Source organism: Triturus cristatus, chromosome 8 (genome assembly GCF_964204655.1).
Source record: "Triturus cristatus chromosome 8, aTriCri1.1, whole genome shotgun sequence".
Lineage (NCBI taxonomy): Eukaryota > Metazoa > Chordata > Amphibia > Caudata > Salamandridae > Triturus > Triturus cristatus.
The window spans coordinates 1,680,443,505-1,680,466,774 of record NC_140591.1 but is presented as its reverse complement, the minus strand read 5'-3'; the positions used below and the strand labels follow the sequence as shown (position 1 = coordinate 1,680,466,774).

Genomic DNA, 23,270 nt, shown 5'->3' with positions numbered 1-23,270 from the left:
CCGCGAGCTGAGCGATGTATTCTTCGGCAGCTCAGCCAGTCATATTGGCTTATCCGGAGTCATGATAAAAGAATACGTCCATTTAGCAGTTACGTTAAAATGTTTTCTCCTGCTAGAAATCGTGCAATCCCCGCAGCAGCAGCAGCAATTCAGGAACCATGACGCTATCCATACATCACCTTTGTAGACAAAGTGGAGATTAAAACCTTCGTGCTAGGATATGAAGGGGATCGATGGATTGACGAATTCAGCTATGGTTCAGCTCTGGCTCCATATGTAGGTGCTAGATCTTCCCATAATTACGTTAGGAAGATCTGCAGTGGCATCGCTAAGAAAGCTAGGAACACCAGTCACGTCTAAGCTGAACGGCAGTGGGGCCAAAAAGACATTCTTTGCCAGTCTGCCCTGGGCTTCTGAGTAATTTGCAAATTGATGCCGTATATTTACGGGTTACAGAACAGGACCCATAATTTAGCCCACTAAAAGCTGGCTCGCAGGGGCAGGGCACCTAGAACAGCGAAGGTCGGAAGGGGGGGCTCTGGCAGCGACGGTAGCCTCCCCAGAGCTGTGGCGGAGTTACAGGGCGATCTGGAGGCAGACGGGTACAGTAAGGGTACCTCTGCGACAGGCGGTACAGTAAGGGTACCCCTGTCCGGCACAGTAAGGGTGCCCGAGCCAAGGTCCAGGAGCCGAAGGGGGTTCTGGGAAGACCGCGACGGCGCCCCGTTAGTCCTTCGGGCGGTTGGGGGGCCTGACCAACCGGGGGTGTGCCACAACACGCTCCGCCCCTGTCGGAAGGGGCGGGAGTAGGAGACAGATCACGTGACCCAGTGGATGATCTGTAAATAATTATGTGCCACACTGCCGGGCATCGACCCACCGTGTGTGCTGGCTCACCAGGCGGGCGGAGCAGCAAGGGGCTGCTTGCCCTGGATCGCCCGTAAGATAACCCAATTTTATTATCATACTATGTTGTATGAAATAAACCTGCAGCAGTTCTTCACCCACAAAGAAAGTGTCAGTGTAATCATTGGGTGACGTCTGTGTATGCGTGTTGACTGAAGCGGATGACGGTGCGGTCACTATGCCGCTGCCCGCGTCCCAAGCAGTGGGACATCAGCAGGGCAGCCCTCTAGTGGCCGCCCATCGGAGCCTTCCCCCTTTCTGCCTCGCGCGCGAGGCTACGCCCACGAAGGTTATGACCTCCCAATAGTGTGTAGGTGGAGGCGGGCCGTTGGGGGTGGGGGGCGAGGCTTGCCCCCCCTACTTAGGAGGCCCTCTCGCCCAGTTCCTCCTCTGTTCCCTGCGCGCCGCTCCAGCCTGGACACGCGTAATCCCACCCTTTCCACTTACCCCACGTGTCAGGCACAGCGCGTTATGGAATGTTTTAATGTTTTCTTTTTGCGTTGCAGGCGGAGTTACAGGGCGATCTGGAGGCAGACGGGTACAGTAAGGGTACCTCTGCGACAGGTGGTACAGTAAGGCTACCCCTGTCCGGCACAGTAAGGGTGCCGAGCCAAGGTCCAGGAGCCGAAGGGGGTTCTGGGAAGACCGCGACGGCGCCCCGTTAGTCCTTCGGGCGGTTGGGGGGCCTGACCAACCGGGGGTGTGCCACAACACGCTCCGCCCCTGTCGGAAGGGGCGGGAGTAGGAGACAGATCACGTGACCCAGTGGATGATCTGTAAATAATTATGTGCCACACTGCCGGGCATCGACCCACCGTGTGTGCTGGCTCACCAGGCGGGCGGAGCAGCAAGGGGCTGCTTGCCCTGGATCGCCCGTAAGATAACCCAATTTTATTATCATACTATGTTGTATGAAATAAACCTGCAGCAGTTCTTAACCCACAAAGAAAGTGTCAGTGTAATCATTGGGTGACGTCTGTGTATGCGTGTTGACTGAAGCGGATGACGGTGCGGTCACTATCCTGAGGACGGTACATGACTGTGTCCTCACCTCCCCTCTCTTGGCTGATTCAGAAGAGCAGTGGCCAGTATGTTTTCTATACCTCACGTCTCAAAGGTGCCTTTACTCAGCACACATTGAATAGTTTTTCTCAGACTTCTCCTGCGTCCTGAAAGCAAACCTTGTAATCTCTGGCTGAAGCCAGAGTGCAGGTTCCCAGATATTCGGCTACCAACACTCAGAGAGGGGCTTTGAGCCACACCTCCGCAGGCATTGCGCAATTTGAGTCTGCCCCTTAGCCAATGCTTGTTTAAAGTGTCATTTATAATCTTCATCATCCCACTGAGACATTGCACGATTGGTCGTTGGTGAATAAAAGAGTCCTCCTCAAATCCCATCCCAGCTCTGTTTATTTCAAGTGCTGGCACAGGTGGGCAGCGGATGGATCTGTGTTCCCCTTGCCAGGCGTCTCGTGGCAGGGAGACCCCCCCCCCCTCCTGCACCATACATGTGCGGAAGAGCTGCTGCTGTCTCCTCGTCCTCTCGCAGATGCAGCCCAGCCCAGATTAGAGCTTTCAGTACCAGCCACCCTCTGGAGCCTCTTGTATGTTACCTGTGCCAGGGCCCTCGCCAGGAGGCCGCAACTAATTGCGCCACCCTTTGCCCCCGCCAGCGCTGCCAATGGCACCACAAACACAACTACTAACCAGCACACTGCTACAACGGTTCGAGGCCCCCAAAGCTGCAAGAACGGCTGGGGCGGTAGGAGTTAGTCATGTATATGTATACTCAATTAATAAACAACTGTTCTGGTCGTCTCTGAATTACACAAACAGCGTCACCAGCTGGCAGCTGTAATAAGTGCCAGTGTTGAGAATTAAGTGCCGGTTCTGAGCACCGGACACCACCGGCTCTTATTAAGCACTGCCTGTGGCAAAGAGTGGAGCTGTGTCACATAAGATGTTCAGTCTTAAATGTAAAAAGCGGACGAAGGGGTAACGAGAAACGTAGAAACTGGAGGAGAAATCGATCATCGTAAAGAATGAAAAGTAACCTATGCTACACGGCCCATTTATTTTATTTTATGCGTTTTTATATAGCTTGGACTTTACCCAAAGGTGTCAGAGCGCTTCACAATAGGAACAGCAGCGTTACATGAGGAGAAAATTACAAGTGGGCATGTTACAAAAGCAAACGTTACATTACATGAGGCAAAAGTGTCAAATGTGCAAGAATCAAAAGCAAACAAAATACAAGAAGAGGTGGCAAACGATACGTTACAAGAGGAAAAAGTGACATGTCTGCAGGTTACATAAGCATACAAGATACACGTAGAGGTATAAAACTGCAATATGTTATGTTAATAAAATTTGTAGAGCGCAGCGGTTACCCTGGGGTGTCCTGGCGCTATGAACTGCCCAGCCGGGAGAGGGAGGAGGTCGTTGGGTAAACAGCCAGGTCTTCAGACCCTTCCTAAAAAAGAAGAAGACTAGAGGCATTTCTCAGGTGGAATGGCAGATCATTCCAGGCCTTAGATGCACATGCAACAAAGCTCCTGCCACCCCAGCTGGCCTTTTTAACAGAGGGCGTCAGGACCTCCTGGGGACGTACCACTTGAGCTTGTCCTTCAAGTGTTGTGGACCTATCCCATTCAGGGCCTTAAAAACTGTGCATAGGGCCTTAAAGCATACCCTATGCTTCACGGGAAGCCAATGTAACCTAATTAATTCTTTTTTCACCGAGACAAATTTAGGGATGCCAGACAACAGCCTAGCAGCCGTGTTGTGAGCCATCTGCAGCCTGTTGACCAGATGTTTACGGGGATTCAAAAGAATGCAATTTCAGTAATCCAATCTTGACATAACAAGCACCGTGACCACCATCCTGAAATTCCCCTCTGAAAGGTTAGGTTTCATTTTCCTTAAAATTCGTAACCACAGGAAACAGGCGGATACCACGGTGCTTATATGATCACAGAATGTCAATCTGCAGTCATCAGTTACTCCCAAGTTCTTAGCTTTCGGCGAAGGGGAGGGGCAATTGACCAGGTCTGCTGGTCAACAGTCAGGGGTCCAGACATGGAGATTATTTTCAAAGACAATAATCTCGGTTTTGGAGGAATTTAATTTTAAACAATTTGAGGCCATCCATCCAGCTATCTCTTTCATGCAGTCATGAAAGCGCACTTCCGTTTCTTTTTCCTTACCATCCTTAAATGATAACACTATTTAAGTGTCATCCACATATGAGGTTAGCTGAAAGCCATGAGATTTTATAAGGCCTGACAGAGATATCATATAAATATTGAAAAGGGTGGGGCTCAGTGAGGACCCCTGAGGGGCCCCACAAGGAAGGCAGAAGGGGTTAGATTTATAGTTGTCCAGATCGACGGTCTGGGATCTATCGGAGAGAAAGGCAATAAATGGCAGACACTCAAAACACAAGAACACACTGGGAAGGCACTTCTACAGGCATGGAGAACAGAATTTCCTATAATGGAAGGACTTCCTTTTGGATAATAGAGAGGGCGTGAATTAAATTTGGAAGTGTCTTTGAAGGAGGAGAACTTGATGAGTTAACATCCAGTTTTGAATGGAGTCGAAAGTAGAGTTTAGGATGGAGAGATTGTGAGTGGAGGCCACCTTGAGGTAGATTTGAGTGTCGTCCACATAGAGATGATAGTGGATCCCGGATTTACTTAGGAGATTTCCCAATGGTTCGAAATAGAGGTTGAACAGAGTGGGTGCAAGTATAGAGCCTTGAGGAACACCTTGACCGACCGCCAAAGGAGATGAAAGACTGTTCGCTATTTTGATCATTTGGGCTCTATCAGAGAGGAAGGAGGCAAAACATTTGAGAACAGTGCCCTCCATGCCCATTCTCTGTTGCAGAGTGTTAAGGAGAGTGTTGTGATTGACAGTGTCAAAGGCTGCAGAAAGGTCAAGGAGGATTATAAGACAAGACTCCCCCGAATCGAGTCTCCGCAGCGCGTCATCCATCACTTGCAGCAGGGCTGTTTCCGTGCTGCAGTTTTGAATGAAGCCGGACTGGAAATTGTCAAGATCATTGTCCTTGATATGGCGAGAGAGTTGTTTCACTACACATCTTTTAGTGATTTTCGCCATAAATGGTAGGTTAGTGATGGGACGGAAGTTGTTGAGGTCATTCGCATCAGCGGTGGGTTTTTTAAGCAGAGGGTTGACATGCCCAGTTTTGAAGGAAACAGGAAGGGAGCCTTGACAGAGGGAGAGGTTGACCAGAGTGGTCCAATAGGAAAGAGAATAAGTATAGAAGATGATGGCAATGGCGCTAGGGATGGGGTCAAGAGAATGGCTGGAGGGCTTTGTTTCGAGGATGCATTTGAGGAGGGCATCTTCAGAGATGGGGTCAAAGTTCTGCCAAATGGCTAAGGATTTGCGCTCCTGGGTGATATTGGACAAAGGAGTGTTCAGGGAGTCCAAACTGACGCGATTGGTTGGGCTCACTGTAACTTCAACAGACCCCTCGCAGACAGTAAAAGCTACGGGCAGATGAGAAAGCAAATAGAACATGACAAGTATCCAAGATCACACAATGTTTCAATGTATACGCTGGGACACCAAACTTGCTCTCCTAACTTGAGACACAGTGACCAAGACAAGTTAGGCAGGATTGAATTTTAGGAGTGAGGTCCACTGGGGGTTAATTACAGTAGGGCAAAAAGAAACTGCTGGAAATGTGGATAGGCTTAGCCCAGGGAACTTCCACCCCATTGGGAAGGGTGGAACCAGTAATCACCCGACCCACTGGATAATGCAACCCATAAATGTGGCGCCTCAAGAAACCGTCCTCGGAACACTTTTTGGGCATGATGTAGATCAGAAGAGGCCTCAACCCCACACGTTTTCCATGATGCCCAGTTGGAAAGTCTCACAAGGACCTGCACTAGAACTGCTCAAAGCCTGTGCTGGATCCAGTCCAAAAGTCCGAAAAGTGTCCCCTGAAGTCTTGGAGCCGTAGGTGAAGAGCTGAAGAAAAAGGGATTTACCTTCACAAAGTTTAAGGGACTTAGAAACTTCTGGCTTCCAGCTGCCAGAGGACAGGGACCAACCACCTGAGTTGATCCGGCCAAGGCGCGCCTTTGTTGTACTGAAGAAACAAGCTAGCCCCTCTTGGAGCTTCTCTGGAGCAGCATATTCATCTTAGCGGGACCTCGGTCAGAAGGTATCCAACCTTGTGAATCCCTCATCAGATACAGCCTGCTGCCTTAACCCACGGGAAGCAAAGGACAAGCATTTCAGTGCCAGATTTACTAACCTTTGACACAATGCAACACAGCTAGACAGCTTGCTGCGCTGCGTCAAAGGGGGAGAGCAGGAATGGGCCATCTTTACTAAGATACAGCGCGGTCCTGCTCTCTCACTGCATGGTGCACGGAGCCTTCCTAGCCCCAAAGCATGCTCAATTGTGCTACGGTGCAATGGTGCCTGTGTTTACAGGCAGGATCATTTATGTGCTTGAATGTCCAACTTCCTTCACAAAAACAATCCTCTGAGACATTCACCTCCTCGTTCGTGTGCTGCACGTAGAAAGGGGAAATAACAAGAAGAAGTAAGCATATTTCTCCTCATTAGGCCTCTGTTGGGATGGCGTAGCATTTTGATGCAATTTCAGTTTACTACACTTAGCAAATCTGGTATTGCGCCAAATCCATGGGTGGATGCATGGGAACACCCATGAAACATATACATATAATAGGCTTATTGAAAAAAACTTTTTTTCTTTGCCTGAAGGGTGGAGAGGTTTTTGGGTTAGAGTAACGCCTCCCTATTGAAACAATTGCACAAAAGTTTTACTCTAACTAGGTAACCAGTGGTCCGTATCAAAGCACGTTAGTGTGATGATATGCAATATCTAGTGAGGGAAAATAACTTCACCAAAAGGTGAGCAAGGAAATAATTCCTTTTGATTTAGGTACCCTCACACACCCTAGTGGTGTCATGCTTCATCATCGGGTCACCCCGACGCCTAAAAGTCGGGGTGGGCTCGACCACAGTATTGGGAGCTCTTTGAAGATCTTTGTGGACCAGGGGGGACTAGAAATAAAAAACGTCAGGCAGATCCCCAGTATCCCTTTATTATTGGGTCTGTCTGGGTTACGTAAAATAACTTAAAAATAGGGTCTTGATAGGAGTGTTATGGTCCTAGGACCCTAGTGCCAACATGTTTCAGTCCAAGAACGGCCTTAAAGGTCCAGGACTTTCTTCAGGGCAAACGTGGCCTCCCTGGGAAATAGAAGGGAATTCCCTATTCTATTTTTGATGCAAGGGCAGAGTAGCTGCTCCTTGTGTTATCGACTGATTTATTAATCCGTCATGTACGAAATTCCATCTGAAAGAAAAAACATGGACAACAAAACAAACAACATGTATTTGTAAATATTTCTCATGGTTTTCCAAAGTGATGTGTCCCATAAACGTGCTTTAGGACAAAGAACGACACCAAGAGTTGCCGTGTGATTCTATGACATAGTGGTGTGTCAAGTCATGTGCCACTTGTAACTGTATCTGTACGTAATACAACAACGTGCCAGATGTATCGTGCGGTGGCGATTTTGCTCGCATCCTAACTGTTATTGCATGCCAGTTAGTGAGTACTATCAATGTATCACACTCCACTCACTCCCACTCTCACTCAACAACTAAAAGGGCATCTATGTATCGTCATAGTAATGTGAACTATGCGTGACTATTAAAATCAATGTTGTCCTCGTGCTCTGTTGTTTTTAAAAGCACAAGCACGCATGCGTTCTTACCCGTACTGTGGATGAGTTCCGTATCTCAGGAGATCGTAGGGCTATTGGGGGTAGCTCTATAGTCAAACCCTATTATCGGGGTTCCCCGAACAAAAAAGGAGAAAAGAAGGGGAATGTAGGAAGTAGTTTTTTGAGATCGGTGTGCTCGTGGATCTGCTGGTATTCAGACCAGTAGAGCAATATGCTTATATTAAGGGTAGGAACTAGGAAGAATCCCCACTTACTTCATCAAGAGTCCCGCCCCGCCACTCAACCTACTTGGTCCCGATCTCCGGCGTTGTGCGCCGTAGTATCGTGGGTCCGGTAATATATACTTCCTTGTTAGTGAAACTGGCACCGGTGATTGGTTCTAGCTTACGCGTCAGTGTTGGAGAGACCACGTGATCCTACATTCCCCTTCTTTTCTCCTTTTTTGTTCGGGGAACCCCGATAATAGGGTTTGACTATAGAGCTACCCCCAATAGCCCTACGATCTCCTGAGATACGGAACTCATCCACAGTACGGGTAAGAACGCATGCGCAAGGTAAGTCAGGGCACGCCTGGAGCAACCAGGAGAACCCTTTGGTTTGATAATAAAGTCTTCAGGGGACCCACAAGCCAGCCAGCAAGGGATCGCAAAGATGCCTCATAAGGATTTGCTTCACAGGAGCCCACGGTCACTCGGGACGAGGTAGGTTTCTGATCTCGGGTAGAAATCCTGCTGGAGGCTTGGACCACACATCATCCAATGCACAAGTTTGTAAAACGTTGTGAAGGGGTTACACTTGACAAAAGTGCATGGTACCCGGGTATTGCTGTTTCTCGTCACTCGTGGGGTCCACTTGCCTCAGCTTTGCTGGGGACTCACAATGGCAGTTGAGAAGTCAGGAAATCTACTTCTGGGGCTGCAGGGACTTCGAACTCCAGCAGGAGTGGGAAAGTTTGCGACCGTTGATTCAAATTTTTGGTGCCTGCCAAGCAGGGGAGTCACTCCTTGACTCCAAGGGAGATTCTTCTTTCTTCCAAAGGTAGTGGAACGTCGAAGGTCCAGGATTCTTCTTGTAGAGCATCGTCCAGGGATATCTGATTTGCAATGTAAATGGTTCCCTATCTTATACTAAAGGAAAGGGAGGGACTAGCTCTATGACCCCTCCTATGGGAGGGTCATGGGAGTGGGTGGTTACACCCACTTCCCTTTGTCCAGTTTCACGCCAGAGCAGGGGCAGGTAGCCCCTGAACCGGTTTGAGCTGGCATATGCAGAGAGGAGCCTACTGCTCCCCCAGTGCAGGACTTCAAAGCACTCTAGGAGTGCACCCACCCAGCCCCAATACACTAAATCCTGTCTGGAAGGTGGTGACACCTCCCTGTGACAGGATGCCTATTGATGGGCCTCCTCCACTGCGAGTTTCAGTCAGCAGCAGGAGGGCAGACCAGTGTCTGTGCTGGTGGCATCCATTTTGTGATGCCAGGCTCTTTCAGATTTCTACTGTGTTTCCACAGTAGGTACATGTCTTCCCCTCTAGAAGGGTGGGATCATACTCAAACACCAGTTACTGGTGTGGGGGTATAATTCCAAGTTGTTTGACACCAAACACGACATGTTTTGATGCAGTCATTCCAAAGTTAGCATTTACCGGTAGGTTATAATGCACTTAAGAGTATATGGTTTAACCACATCCACAAACAGCCACAGCAAATAGACTCTGCCAGCTGCAGAGGGGCCCTGCTCATGCAGAGGCACCCCCTCACATTGTAAACCAAGCACCCTGCCCTCAGGATTGATAGGGCCTGCCTTAGGGGTGACTGATAGGTTTATATGTGTGTGTATGGTGAGATATAGGGAACCTATACCTCAGTGCGGAGTGTTAACACTACCTCACCCAGGCTGCAGTAGCAGGTCTGTGGTGTCAGATTTAGTCTGCTTCCCAGGGGTGGTGTGAGAAGTTGGCCTGGTATATGATGTTCACTAGTTAAAGTGACCACCTTGTACCATGCCAAGCAACCCTTATGGTGTGGTTGTAAGTCAACCTTTTCGGACTAGCTGCCCTAGTGGTAGCGTAGGCTAAGCAGTCTTTCAGGCTAAACTCGTTTTGGCATGTAAAGCAAGCTGATTTACCATATGTAACCCCCTTTTATACCAATGAAAGGACACCACACAGATATATATTCAAAATATATATGTATTTATTACTCAAAGTATCCCCTAGACTCTTTATGAGCACAGGAGCACAAATCGTTAAATAAGAAAGTATTACAATATACAGAAGTTGCACTTTATATGGATAGGTCCTGGTGGCCGTTCAAACCATATACTAAAATAGTGGTATAAGTACCACGAATAGGAAAGGGAAAAGGCCTAGGGCCTCTATAATCGCTGGGCCTACAAGGAGCTAACTTCAGTTAGTGACCAGGAGGTCCACGGGTCGCGTGTGCAGTGAGGAAAGTTACACGCGGGCTCCCATAGGTTTTCAATGGGTGCGTAAAAGTTCAAAAGTTACTGCTAGAAGGGTCTTCTGGATGGACTACGAACTTAAGACTTAAAACACAGACACTAGAGATGTATCTCTACACTTGGGCACCGGAGTGCCAGCTTTACCTCACCCACAGGAAGCGGGAGCATAAGTCTCGAAGTGCGTCGGGTTTCGTCTATCTGTTCAATGGAGCCTGATGAAAAAGATGCTGCAGGCAATCGGTCCAGACGAGATGCGGTGGATCCAAGGGTGGATCGGAGTAGTAGAAGACCTGAAAGCAGAGGGGACAGTGTTCACAGTCACTAGCCAGTGACCGGCGTGGCACCAGGTAGGTACCAGGCGATGTCGGGTGCAAACTGGCAAAGAGGTGTAGCTTGTCTCCGCAGCCACGTGGTCCCTGAAGGTTGACGATGTCCAGGAGTCGGTTCACAAGCTGTCCCATGCAGGCTCTCGCTGTTGGCGGTGTCGGCGACTCGAAAGAAGCAAACAAGCCTTGGCAAAGGCAGGAGTCGTGAAAAGTGAAGAAAGCTGAGGGTTCTGACCAGCAAGGTTAGAGGGGCTGCTCCTTTGGAGGGAAGCAGGGGCCAGTCTGGAGCAACCAGACCAGCATTGTAGTTTTCATGTTAGGTCGCCAAGATGGCCACTAGCCAACGGGCCAGGGTCCGGTTAGGCGCGTCGAGTTGCAAAGTGCAGAGGGGCCCCACGCAGATCGTGGAGAGGCTGGAGGGCTCACCTTTCGTGCAGATGCTGCTCGGGGCTTGGGCTTCTCAGGTCCCAAAGCACAACTTGGAGGAAGCCTCTGTTGTCGCGCTTGCAGCTTGTCGTGGGTCTTTCAAGATGGCTGGCTCAACATGTCTCGGCACCTCCACGGGTTCCTTCTTTGCAGGGACTGTGGATCGGGCTGTGAGAGGTCTGGAGGTCCAGGTCTTGTCGGGCTCTGGGCTCGGGCTCCGGCGGGAGGTGGCGGCAAAGCAGACGTCGAGTAGCTGGTTGGTGCTTGTGTTAGCAAGATGGTCACTCCCTGACCATAGGGGAGATTTCCTTCTGTCCTCTGTGCAGCAGAGCATCGAAGTTCCCGTCTTCTTCTTGTGGTTAAGTTGATTCCAGGATGTCTGAAGTCTTAGGACACAGCTCCTACCTTTAAGCGGATTCTAAGGGCCGGACTACCTGCTAGGTCCCTTCCTAAGGGTGGGACCAGGAACGGGGGTGGTTACACCCCCAATCCTTTGTCCAGCTCGCCCCAGGTCCAGGGCTGGTGTGCCCCAGGATCGGTTTGAACTGGCATATGCACCGAGGCTCCTTGTGAGCCTCAGGCATGTCTGATTCCATTCAAGCCCTACCTGACCAATACACAAAATCCTGTCTGGGGTGGTGCTCGCACCTCCGCTGGCAGGAAACCCTTTGTCCACGTCTCCCAAGCTGGAAGGACTCCCAGCAGCAGGAGGGCAGACTTGTGTCTGTGGTGGCAGCATCCATTTTGTGGAGCTGAGGCTATGTCTGATTTTACCCGGGTTTCAGGTTCTGTACATGTCGTGTCCCTCTAGAAGGGTGGAATGCTAACCCCGTCACCAGAATTGGCGAGGGGTTAGTATTCCAATTCGTATGACACCTTACTCGACATGTTTTGATAAAGCCAAACCAAAGATAGCATTTAACCGCGAGGTTCATAATGCACTTAAGAGTATATGGTATGACGATATCTGGAAACGGTAGAAGGAAGTTGTTCCGACCACTGCAGACAGGCTCAGCTCATGCCAGAGCACCATCTCACATGGAACCAAGCACTCTGCCTTCAGGATTGTTAAGGCCTGCCATAGGAGTGACTTATAGGTTAACATGTGTTCCATTTAAGGTTAGGTATAGGTATACTACACCTAAGTAAGAGGTGGATACACCAACTTACCCCAGCTGAGTGATCAGCCAGTTGTGTCAAATTTTTTAGGCCAGTCCAGGGGTGGCACAATACATGCTTCAGCCCCTGGTAGGCCTTAGATACACCAATGCCCTGGGTACCTAGTGTACACTGGTACAGGGGCTCACAGGGTGATCTAGTTCCAATGGGTTATGCACCTAGGGTGCATAGTTTTAATTTAGTAGAGAGAACAGCAGGCTGGGGTCTGATTAGCAGGCCCACAGCCTCAATATGTCAAAAACCAGTGAAGCAAAAAGCAAAAATTTGGGGTGACCATAGGATAGCAGACCCTACTCTCCTACACAACCCCCCCCCCCAAACGCAGGGACATTAAACTAGCCTTGACCAGTCTCGTCTTCATGTCCTAAGTGGAAGTACCTGGAGAGACCATCTGCATTCCCATGGTCAGTACCTGGCCGGTGCTCCACTGTAAAGTCCATCCCCTGTAGGGAAATGGACCACCTAAGCAGTTTGGGGTTTTCACCCTTCATCTGATTTAGCCACAAGAGGGGCTTATGGTCGGTCTGAATCTTGAAGTGAGTGCCAAACAAGTATGGCCTCAGCTTCTTCAGGGCCCACACCACAGCAAAGGCCTCCCTCTCAATAGCTGACCAATTCTTCTCTCTGGGGGTCAACCTTCTGCTAATAAAAGCAATGGGTTGGTCTTGACCATCTACATTAAGTTGTGACAGCACAGCTCCCGCACCCAACTCAGAAGCATCTGTTTGGACATTAAACTCTTTGGAGTAGTCAGGACTTTTCAGGATAGGTGCAGAGCACATGGCCTCCTTCAGGTCATCAAATGCCTTTTGTCAGCTTACTGTCCACTGAACCTTTTTGGGCATCTTCTTGGATGTCAGATCATTAAGAGGAGTCACAATGGACCCATAGTTCTTAACAAACTTCCTGTAGTACCCAGTCAAGCCCAAGAAAGCTCGAACTTGAGTCTGGGTGGTTGGAGGGGACCAGTCCTTGATGGATTGTATCTTACTCTCCAGTGGTTGAACTTGGCCTCCACCTACAAGGTGGCCCAAATACACAACCTTACTCTGCCCTATCTGGCACTTAGTAGCCTTGATAGTGAGGCCTGCCTTTTGCAGAGCCTCAAGTACCTTCTTCAGGTGGATCAGGTGATCCTCCCATGTGGAGCTAAAGACAGCAATGTCATCAAGATATGCTGCGCAAAAGTCATCCAACCCAGTAAGGACTTGATTCACCAACCTTTGGAAGGTGGCAGGTGCATTCTTCAGACCAAAGGGCATCACCACAAATTGGTAGTGCCCACCTGGGGTTGAGAATGCTGTTTTGGCCTTAGACTCCTCAGCTAATCTGATTTGCCAATAGCCAGTTGTCAAATCAAATGTGCTAAAAAACGTAGCAGAAGCCAGTTTATCTATGAGCTCATCTGCCCTTGGAATAGGATGTGCATCTGTCCTAGTGACAGCATTGAGTCCTCTGTAATCCACACAGAACCTCATCTCTCTCTTGCCATCTTTGGTGTGAGGTTTGGGGACCAGAACCACTGGGCTAGCCCAGGGGCTCTCTGAGGGCTTAATGACACCCAGTTCCAGCATTTTGTGTACCTCAGCCTTTATACAGTCCCTGACGTGGTCAGGTTGTCTGTAAAGTTTGTTCTTTACAGGAAGACTGTCACCAGTGTCCACCACATGGGTACACCAGTCAGTTTGACTAGGTATCAGTGAGAACATATGTTGAAATGATTGTAGAACCTGTCTACATTCAATCTGCTGATGCTCAGTGAGGTTGCCTCCCAGGGTCACTCCTTCAACTGAACCATCTTCAGGGTTCTGAGACAACAAGTCTGGGAGAGGGTCACTCTCTTCCTCCTGTCCCTCATCTGTAGCCATGAGCAAGCCCATGTCTGCCCTGTCAACATATGCTTTTAACCTGTTAACATGGAGTACCCTGTGGGGACTCCTGGGAGTGCCTAGGTCCACCAAGTAGGTAACCTCTCCCTTCTTTTCCAGGATTGTATGGGGTCCAGACCATTTGTCTTGGAGTGCTGCTGGGGCCACTGGCTCCAACACCCCTACCTTCTGTCCCGGCTGATACTCAACCAAGACAGCCTTTTGGTCATGCCAAGCTTTCTGTAAGGCCTGGCTTGCCTCAAGGTTTTTGGATGCCTTCTCCATATACTCAGCCATCCTGGAGCGGAGACCAAGTATATAGTCCACTATGTCTTGTTTAGGCTTTTTGAGAGGTAACTCCCATCCTTCCTTCACTAAACACAGTGGGCCTCTTACAGGGTGCCCAAACAACAATTCAAAGGGGCTGTAGCCAACTCCTTTTTGTGGGACCTCTCTGTAAGCAAACAGAAGGCAGGGTAGAAGGATGTCCCATCTTCGCCTGAGCTTTTCAGGTAATCCTTTGATCATACCCTTTAGGGTCTTGTTGAATCTCTCAACAAGCCCATTGCATTGTGGGTGATAAGGGGTGGTGAACTTGTAGTTGACACCACATTCCTTCCACATAGCTGTCAAGTATCCTGACATGAAGTTGGTACCTCTGTCAGAAACCACCTCCTTAGGAAACCCCACTCTGGAGAATACTCCCAGCAGGGCCCTGGCCACAACAGGAGCTGTCGTGGTCCTAAGGGGAATTGCCTCTGGGTACCTGGTGGCATGATCCACTACCACCAGTATAAATCTGTGCCCAGATGCAGTGGGGGGATCCATGGGACCCACTATATCTATCCCCACTCTTTCAAAGGGGACCCCCACCACAGGTAGTGGTATTAGGGGGGCCTTTGTTGTGCCACCTGATTTGCCACTGGCTTGGCAGGTTACACAGGAGCGACAAAACTCCTTGGTATCTTCATTCATGTGGGGCCAGTGAAAGTGAGGGACAAGCCTGTCCCAAGTCTTGTTCTGGCCTAAGTGTCCTGCTAGAGGAATGTCATGGGCCAAGGTAAGAAGGAAGCCCCTAAATTGCAGCGGTATAACCAACCTCCTGGTTGCACCAGGTTTTGGGTCTCTAGCCTCTGAATAAAGGAGCCCTTCATCCCAATACACTTTATGGGTACCTTGAGCATTCCCAGCAGCCTCAGCAGCAGCCAGCTGTCTGAGGGGTTCAAGAGAGGGACAGGATAACTGAGCCAGCCTCAAATCAGCCCTGGAAGGTCCCCCTGTCCCCAGAAACTCAACCTGATCAGGTTCAAGCTCTTCAGGGACAGTTCCTTCAGGGTTCTCTAGATCATCTTCCTGGGAAGGCTGATCATCACTTTGAGGCAGGGGGGAAGGCACAGCCTTAACCCTCCTGTTCTTCTTCTTGGAAGGTGCTTGGTCCATTGTTCCAGGATCCAAGACCTGAGGTTCAGTGAGGCACTTTTTGGCCTGTGACCTGGTCACAGCAAGGACATGTGGTGATATACCTAACATCTCTGCATGTGTCCTGTACTCCACTTCTGACCATAGAGAACTCTCTAGGTCATTGCCCAACAAACATTCTACTGGGATGTCTGCACTAACCACAACCCTTTTGAGGCCAGTTACCCCTCCCCATGAGAAGTTAACAATAGCCACACTATGTGAAGTAGTGGCATTGCTGGCATTGGTCACTAGGTAATTCTCACCTGGTATGTACTGTCCAGGGTCCACAAAGCCTGGTGTCACCATAGTGACACTTGCACATGTGTCCCTGTAGGCTTGAGCCACTTTTGCATTTATTAAAGGAGTCTGTCTGTACTTGCCCAGGTTACTGGGGCTCACAGTCAGGGACAAATCCATGTCCCCATCACAGATCAAGACTGCCTGTGTAAGGGTTCTGTCTAAGTCAGAATCTCCTTCAGTTCCCATAGTGATTCCCACTACACCCTTTGTCTGGGGACCAACACTGCTAACAGTAGTACTGGGAGCAGGTGCCTTAGGGGCAACAGTGTTGGGGGCTCCACCCTTCTTACAATCACTAGTCCAGTGAGTTGTATTCTTGCAAGATTTGCACCAGGGTTTCTTTGGACCTTCTTTCTTCTTCCCTTTAGGTTGTTGGGACCCACCCTCATTAGTACTAGTTTGGGGCCCTGTTGAAGACTTCTGGTCTTTGGATTTCTGATCACCCTTTTGTCTGTTTTCTTCTGATCACCCCCTTGGCCCTGGTTCTGGTTCTTTTGCTTAACCCTGGTTCTGACCCATTTGTCTGCCTTCTTTCCCAATTCTTGGGGAGAGGTCAGATCCGAGTCAACCAAGTGTTGATGCAGTTGCTGGTTTTGACAGTTATTTAAAATCTGTTCTCTCATCATCAAATTGTACAATCCTGTATAATCAGACACCTTACTTCCCAGCAACCAACCCTCCAAAGCCTTAGTGACACATTCAATATATTCAGACCAGTCCTGAGTCTGTGCCTTTTGGGTATCTCTGAACATTAACCTGTACTGTTCAGTGGTTAAGCCTAACCCATCAACCAGGACACTCTTCAGGACTCTGTAGTTTCTGACATCCTCCTCTCTAACAGTGAGGAGTCTATCTCTGCCTCTACCTTCAAAGGAGAGCCATAAGATTGCTGCCCACTGGTCCTCAGGAACCTGCTGCACTTTGCAGGCTCTCTCAAGAGCAGTCATCCATTTGTGGATGTCATCCCCACTTTTTTAGGGGGGCACAACCTTGTACAGGTTCCTATTGTCAAAGACCCTATCTTTGTCCTTTGGGACAATGCTGCCACCAGTGGGTATAGACCCACTCTCTCTAGGTTGCCTAGCCTTGTTCAGTTTCTCTTCCATCAGGGCTACTTCTAGCTCCTGTCTCCTGATCCTCAGCTGGGCTTCTTGCATTCTGGCCTCATGCTCCCTCCTCTGAGGGCTGGTCATTCTCCTTCTGGAGTGACCTTGAGAGCCTCTAGAGGTATGAGAGGCTTTGGAGTCACCTGAGTGATTCCTCTGTCTCCCAAACCCCTGGTTAAGTCCACTAGGGAGATCCAATGGGGTGAACCCATTATCAGTCCCAAGTAGCCTTAAGTTAGCTGAGCCAGGTCTGGCACCTGGCACTGGGCTATCTCTCCCATCTGAACTACTACTACTGTCAGATTCACCCCCTTTGTCATCCCTGTCCCTATGCTGATTCTCATCGTCTGTAGTCAGATTCTCAACTAAGGGGCGACTGTGGGAAAGGGGTACTTCAGTGGCATCTTCAGAAGGAGGGCCTCCTGTTCCTGTCCCTAAGGGGTCTAACTGCGAGGTTTTCTTGAGAGCTCTCTGATCTTCATCAGCTTGAAAGAGCTCTCTGAGTTCAGCAGAGGTAGGGTTCCTGGGCTGTTTAAGGCCCCTGATATTTGCCAACTGCCTGAGCTCATTTTGATTTAGGGTAGCAAAGATGGATGGTGCCCTCTGGGGTTCACTCTCGACAGAGATGGGTACATTGGACCCCTCTGCCCCAGCCATTGCTCTTAAGTGTGGGTGGATGTGTTGCAACTACCTACACTTGGGTTTTCCTACTAAACCTATCTAGTAGTTGTAGTCAGGGTGTGCTACTCCCTTTGCTCTACAACAACTAAGTTCAGTAGAACTTAAGTATATAACTATTCTTGTTTTATATGTACCTAAAGGTACCTGTATGATCTTTCAATTGGTAACAAAGAGATTCCAGAGGTAAAACACAGCAAGCTCAAATCCAACCGCTGCTCACCAATGTGAGAAGTTGGCCTGGTATATGATGTTCACTAGTTAAAGTGACCACCTTGTACCATGCCAAGCAACCCTTATGGTGTGGTTGTAAGTCAACCTTTTCGGACTAGCTGCCCTAGTGGTAGCGTAGGCTAAGCAGTCTTTCAGGCTAAACTCGTTTTGGCATGTAAAGCAAGCTGATTTACCATATGTAACCCCCTTTTATACCAATGAAAGGACACCACACAGATATATATTCAAAATATATATGTATTTATTACTCAAAGTATCCCCTAGACTCTTTATGAGCACAGGAGCACAAATCGTTAAATAAGAAAGTATTACAATATACAGAAGTTGCACTTTATATGGATAGGTCCTGGTGGCCGTTCAAACCATATACTAAAATAGTGGTATAAGTACCACGAATAGGAAAGGGAAAAGGCCTAGGGCCTCTATAATCGCTGGGCCTACAAGGAGCTAACTTCAGTTAGTGACCACGAGGTCCACGGGTCGCGTGTGCAGTGAGGAAAGTTACACGCGGGCTCCCATAGGTTTTCAATGGGTGCGTAAAAGTTCAAAAGTTACTGCTAGAAGGGTCTTCTGGATGGACTACGAACTTAAGACTTAAAACACAGACACTAGAGATGTATCTCTACACTTGGGCACCGGAGTGCCAGCTTTACCTCACCCACAGGAAGCGGGAGCATAAGTCTCGAAGTGCGTCGGGTTTCGTCTATCTGTTCAATGGAGCCTGATGACAAAGATGCTGCAGGCAATCGGTCCAGACGAGATGCGGTGGATCCAAGGGTGGATCGGAGTAGTAGAAGACCTGAAAGCAGAGGGGACAGTGTTCACAGTCACTAGCCAGTGAACGGCGTGGCACCAGGTAGGTACCAGGCGATGTCGGGTGCAAACAGGCAAAGAGGTGTAGCTTGTCTCCACAGCCACGTGGTCCCTGAAGGTTGACGATGTCCAGGAGTCGGTTCACAAGCTGCACCACGCAGGCTCTCGCTGTTGGCGGTGTCGGCGACTCGAAAGAAGCAAACAAGCCTTGGCAAAGGCAGGAGTCGTGGAAAGTGAAGAAAGCTGAGGGTTCTGACCAGCAAGGTTAGAGGGGCTGCTCCTTTGGAGGGAAGCAGGGGCCAGTCTCGAGCAACCAGACCAGCATTGTAGTTTTCACGTTAGGTCGCCAAGATGGCCACTAGCCAACGGGCCAGGGTCCGGTTAGGCGCGTCGAGTTGCAAAGTGCAGAGGGGCCCCACGCAGATCGTGGAGAGGCTGGAGGGCTCACCTTTCGTGCAGATGCTGCTCGGGGCTTGGGCTTCTCAGGTCCCAAAGCACAACTTGGAGGAAGCCTCTGTTGTCGCGCTTGCAGCTTGTCGTGGGTCTATCAAGATGGCTGGCTCAACATGTCTCGGCACCTCCACGGGTTCCTTCTTTGCAGGGACTGTGGATCGGGCTGTGAGAGGTCTGGAGGTCCAGGTCTTGTCGGGCTCTGGGCTCGGGCTCCGGCGGGAGGTGGCGGCAAAGCAGACGTCGAGTAGCTGGTTGGTGCTTGCGTTAGCAAGATGGTCACTCCCTGACCATAGGGGAGATTTCCTTCTGTCCTCTGTGCAGCAGAGCATCGAAGTTCCCGTCTTCTTCTTGTGGTTAAGTTGATTCCAGGATGTCTGAAGTCTTAGGACACAGCTCCTACCTTTAAGCGGATTCTAAGGGCCGGACTACCTGCTAGGTCCCTCCCTAAGGGTGGGACCAGGAACGGGGGTGGTTACACCCCCAATCCTTTGTCCAGCTCGCCCCAGGTCCAGGGCTGGTGTGCCCCAGGATCGGTTTGAACTGGCATATGCACCGAGGCTCCTTGTGAGCCTCAGGCATGTCTGATTCCATTCAAGCCCTACCTGACCAATACACAAAATCCTGTCTGGGGTGGTGCTCGCACCTCCCCTGGCAGGAAACCCTTTGTCCACGTCTCCCAAGCTGGAAGGACTCCCAGCAGCAGGAGGGCAGACTTGTGTCTGTGGTGGCAGCATCCATTTTGTGGAGCTGAGGCTATGTCTGATTTTACCCGGGTTTCAGGTTCTGTACATGTCGTGTCCCTCTAGAAGGGTGGAATGCTAACCCCGTCACCAGAATTGGCGAGGGGTTAGTATTCCAATTCGTATGACACCTTACTCGACATGTTTTGATAAAGCCAAACCAAAGATAGCATTTAACCGCGAGGTTCATAATGCACTTAAGAGTATATGGTATGACGATATCTGGAAACGGTAGAAGGAAGTTGTTCCGACCACTGCAGACAGGCTCAGCTCATGCCAGAGCACCATCTCACATGGAACCAAGCACTCTGCCTTCAGGATTGTTAAGGCCTGCCATAGGAGTGACTTATAGGTTAACATGTGTTCCATTTAAGGTTAGGTATAGGTATACTACACCTAAGTAAGAGGTGGATACACCAACTTACCCCAGCTGAGTGATCAGCCAGTTGTGTCAAATTTTTTAGGCCAGTCCAGGGGTGGCACAATACATGCTTCAGCCCCTGGTAGGCCTTAGATACACCAATGCCCTGGGTACCTAGTGTACACTGGTACAGGGGCTCACAGGGTGATCTAGTTCCAATGGGTTATGCACCTAGGGTGCATAGTTTTAATTTAGTAGAGAGAACAGCAGGCTGGGGTCTGATTAGCAGGCCCACAGCCTCAATATGTCAAAAACCAGTGAAGCAAAAAGCAAAAATTTGGGGTGACCATAGGATAGCAGACCCTACTCTCCTACACAACCCCCCCCCCCAAACGCAGGGACATTAAACTAGCCTTGACCAGTCTCGTCTTCATGTCCTAAGTGGAAGTACCTGGAGAGACCATCTGCATTCCCATGGTCAGTACCTGGCCGGTGCTCCACTGTAAAGTCCATCCCCTGTAGGGAAATGGACCACCTAAGCAGTTTGGGGTTTTCACCCTTCATCTGATTTAGCCACAAGAGGGGCTTATGGTCGGTCTGAATCTTGAAGTGAGTGCCAAACAAGTATGGCCTCAGCTTCTTCAGGGCCCACACCACAGCAAAGGCCTCCCTCTCAATAGCTGACCAATTCTTCTCTCTGGGGGTCAACCTTCTGCTAATAAAAGCAATGGGTTGGTCTTGACCATCTACATTAAGTTGTGACAGCACAGCTCCCGCACCCAACTCAGAAGCATCTGTTTGGACATTAAACTCTTTGGAGTAGTCAGGACTTTTCAGGATAGGTGCAGAGCACATGGCCTCCTTCAGGTCATCAAATGCCTTTTGTCAGCTTACTGTCCACTGAACCTTTTTGGGCATCTTCTTGGATGTCAGATCATTAAGAGGAGTCACAATGGACCCATAGTTCTTAACAAACTTCCTGTAGTACCCAGTCAAGCCCAAGAAAGCTCGAACTTGAGTCTGGGTGGTTGGAGGGGACCAGTCCTTGATGGATTGTATCTTACTCTCCAGTGGTTGAACTTGGCCTCCACCTACAAGGTGGCCCAAATACACAACCTTACTCTGCCCTATCTGGCACTTAGTAGCCTTGATAGTGAGGCCTGCCTTTTGCAGAGCCTCAAGTACCTTCTTCAGGTGGATCAGGTGATCCTCCCATGTGGAGCTAAAGACAGCAATGTCATCAAGATATGCTGCGCAAAAGTCATCCAACCCAGTAAGGACTTGATTCACCAACCTTTGGAAGGTGGCAGGTGCATTCTTCAGACCAAAGGGCATCACCACAAATTGGTAGTGCCCACCTGGGGTTGAGAATGCTGTTTTGGCCTTAGACTCCTCAGCTAATCTGATTTGCCAATAGCCAGTTGTCAAATCAAATGTGCTCAAAAACGTAGCAGAAGCCAGTTTATCTATGAGCTCATCTGCCCTTGGAATAGGATGTGCATCTGTCCTAGTGACAGCATTGAGTCCTCTGTAATCCACACAGAACCTCATCTCTCTCTTGCCATCTTTGGTGTGAGGTTTGGGGACCAGAACCACTGGGCTAGCCCAGGGGCTCTCTGAGGGCTTAATGACACCCAGTTCCAGCATTTTGTGTACCTCAGCCTTTATACAGTCCCTGACGTGGTCAGGTTGTCTGTAAAGTTTGTTCTTTACAGGAAGACTGTCACCAGTGTCCACCACATGGGTACACCAGTCAGTTTGACTAGGTATCAGTGAGAACATATGTTGAAATGATTGTAGAACCTGTCTACATTCAATCTGCTGATGCTCAGTGAGGTTGCCTCCCAGGGTCACTCCTTCAACTGAACCATCTTCAGGGTTCTGAGACAACAAGTCTGGGAGAGGGTCACTCTCTTCCTCCTGTCCCTCATCTGTAGCCATGAGCAAGCCCATGTCTGCCCTGTCAACATATGCTTTTAACCTGTTAACATGGAGTACCCTGTGGGGACTCCTGGGAGTGCCTAGGTCCACCAAGTAGGTAACCTCTCCCTTCTTTTCCAGGATTGTATGGGGTCCAGACCATTTGTCTTGGAGTGCTGCTGGGGCCACTGGCTCCAACACCCCTACCTTCTGTCCCGGCTGATACTCAACCAAGACAGCCTTTTGGTCATGCCAAGCTTTCTGTAAGGCCTGGCTTGCCTCAAGGTTTTTGGATGCCTTCTCCATATACTCAGCCATCCTGGAGCGGAGACCAAGTACATAGTCCACTATGTCTTGTTTAGGCTTTTTGAGAGGTAACTCCCATCCTTCCTTCACTAAACACAGTGGGCCTCTTACAGGGTGCCCAAACAACAATTCAAAGGGGCTGTAGCCAACTCCTTTTTGTGGGACCTCTCTGTAAGCAAACAGAAGGCAGGGTAGAAGGATGTCCCATCTTCGCCTGAGCTTTTCAGGTAATCCTTTGATCATACCCTTTAGGGTCTTGTTGAATCTCTCAACAAGCCCATTGCATTGTGGGTGATAAGGGGTGGTGAACTTGTAGTTGACACCACATTCCTTCCACATAGCTGTCAAGTATCCTGACATGAAGTTGGTACCTCTGTCAGAAACCACCTCCTTAGGAAACCCCACTCTGGAGAATACTCCCAGCAGGGCCCTGGCCACAACAGGAGCTGTCGTGGTCCTAAGGGGAATTGCCTCTGGGTACCTGGTGGCATGATCCACTACCACCAGTATAAATCTGTGCCCAGATGCAGTGGGGGGATCCATGGGACCCACTATATCTATCCCCACTCTTTCAAAGGGGACCCCCACCACAGGTAGTGGTATTAGGGGGGCCTTTGTTGTGCCACCTGATTTGCCACTGGCTTGGCAGGTTACACAGGAGCGACAAAACTCCTTGGTATCTTCATTCATGTGGGGCCAGTGAAAGTGAGGGACAAGCCTGTCCCAAGTCTTGTTCTGGCCTAAGTGTCCTGCTAGAGGAATGTCATGGGCCAAGGTAAGAAGGAAGCCCCTAAATTGCAGCGGTATAACCAACCTCCTGGTTGCACCAGGTTTTGGGTCTCTAGCCTCTGAATAAAGGAGCCCTTCATCCCAATACACTTTATGGGTACCTTGAGCATTCCCAGCAGCCTCAGCAGCAGCCAGCTGTCTGAGGGGTTCAAGAGAGGGACAGGATAACTGAGCCAG

At 49.6% G+C, this 23,270-nt stretch overlaps 1 long non-coding RNA gene across 1 annotated transcript in view; it reads right to left on the bottom strand.

Annotated features, from left to right (window-relative positions):
* Positions 1-23,270, bottom strand: part of LOC146808592 (uncharacterized) — a 71,144-nt gene that overhangs the window by 9,136 nt on the left and 38,738 nt on the right. The gene's annotated exons all lie outside the window — the stretch shown is intronic.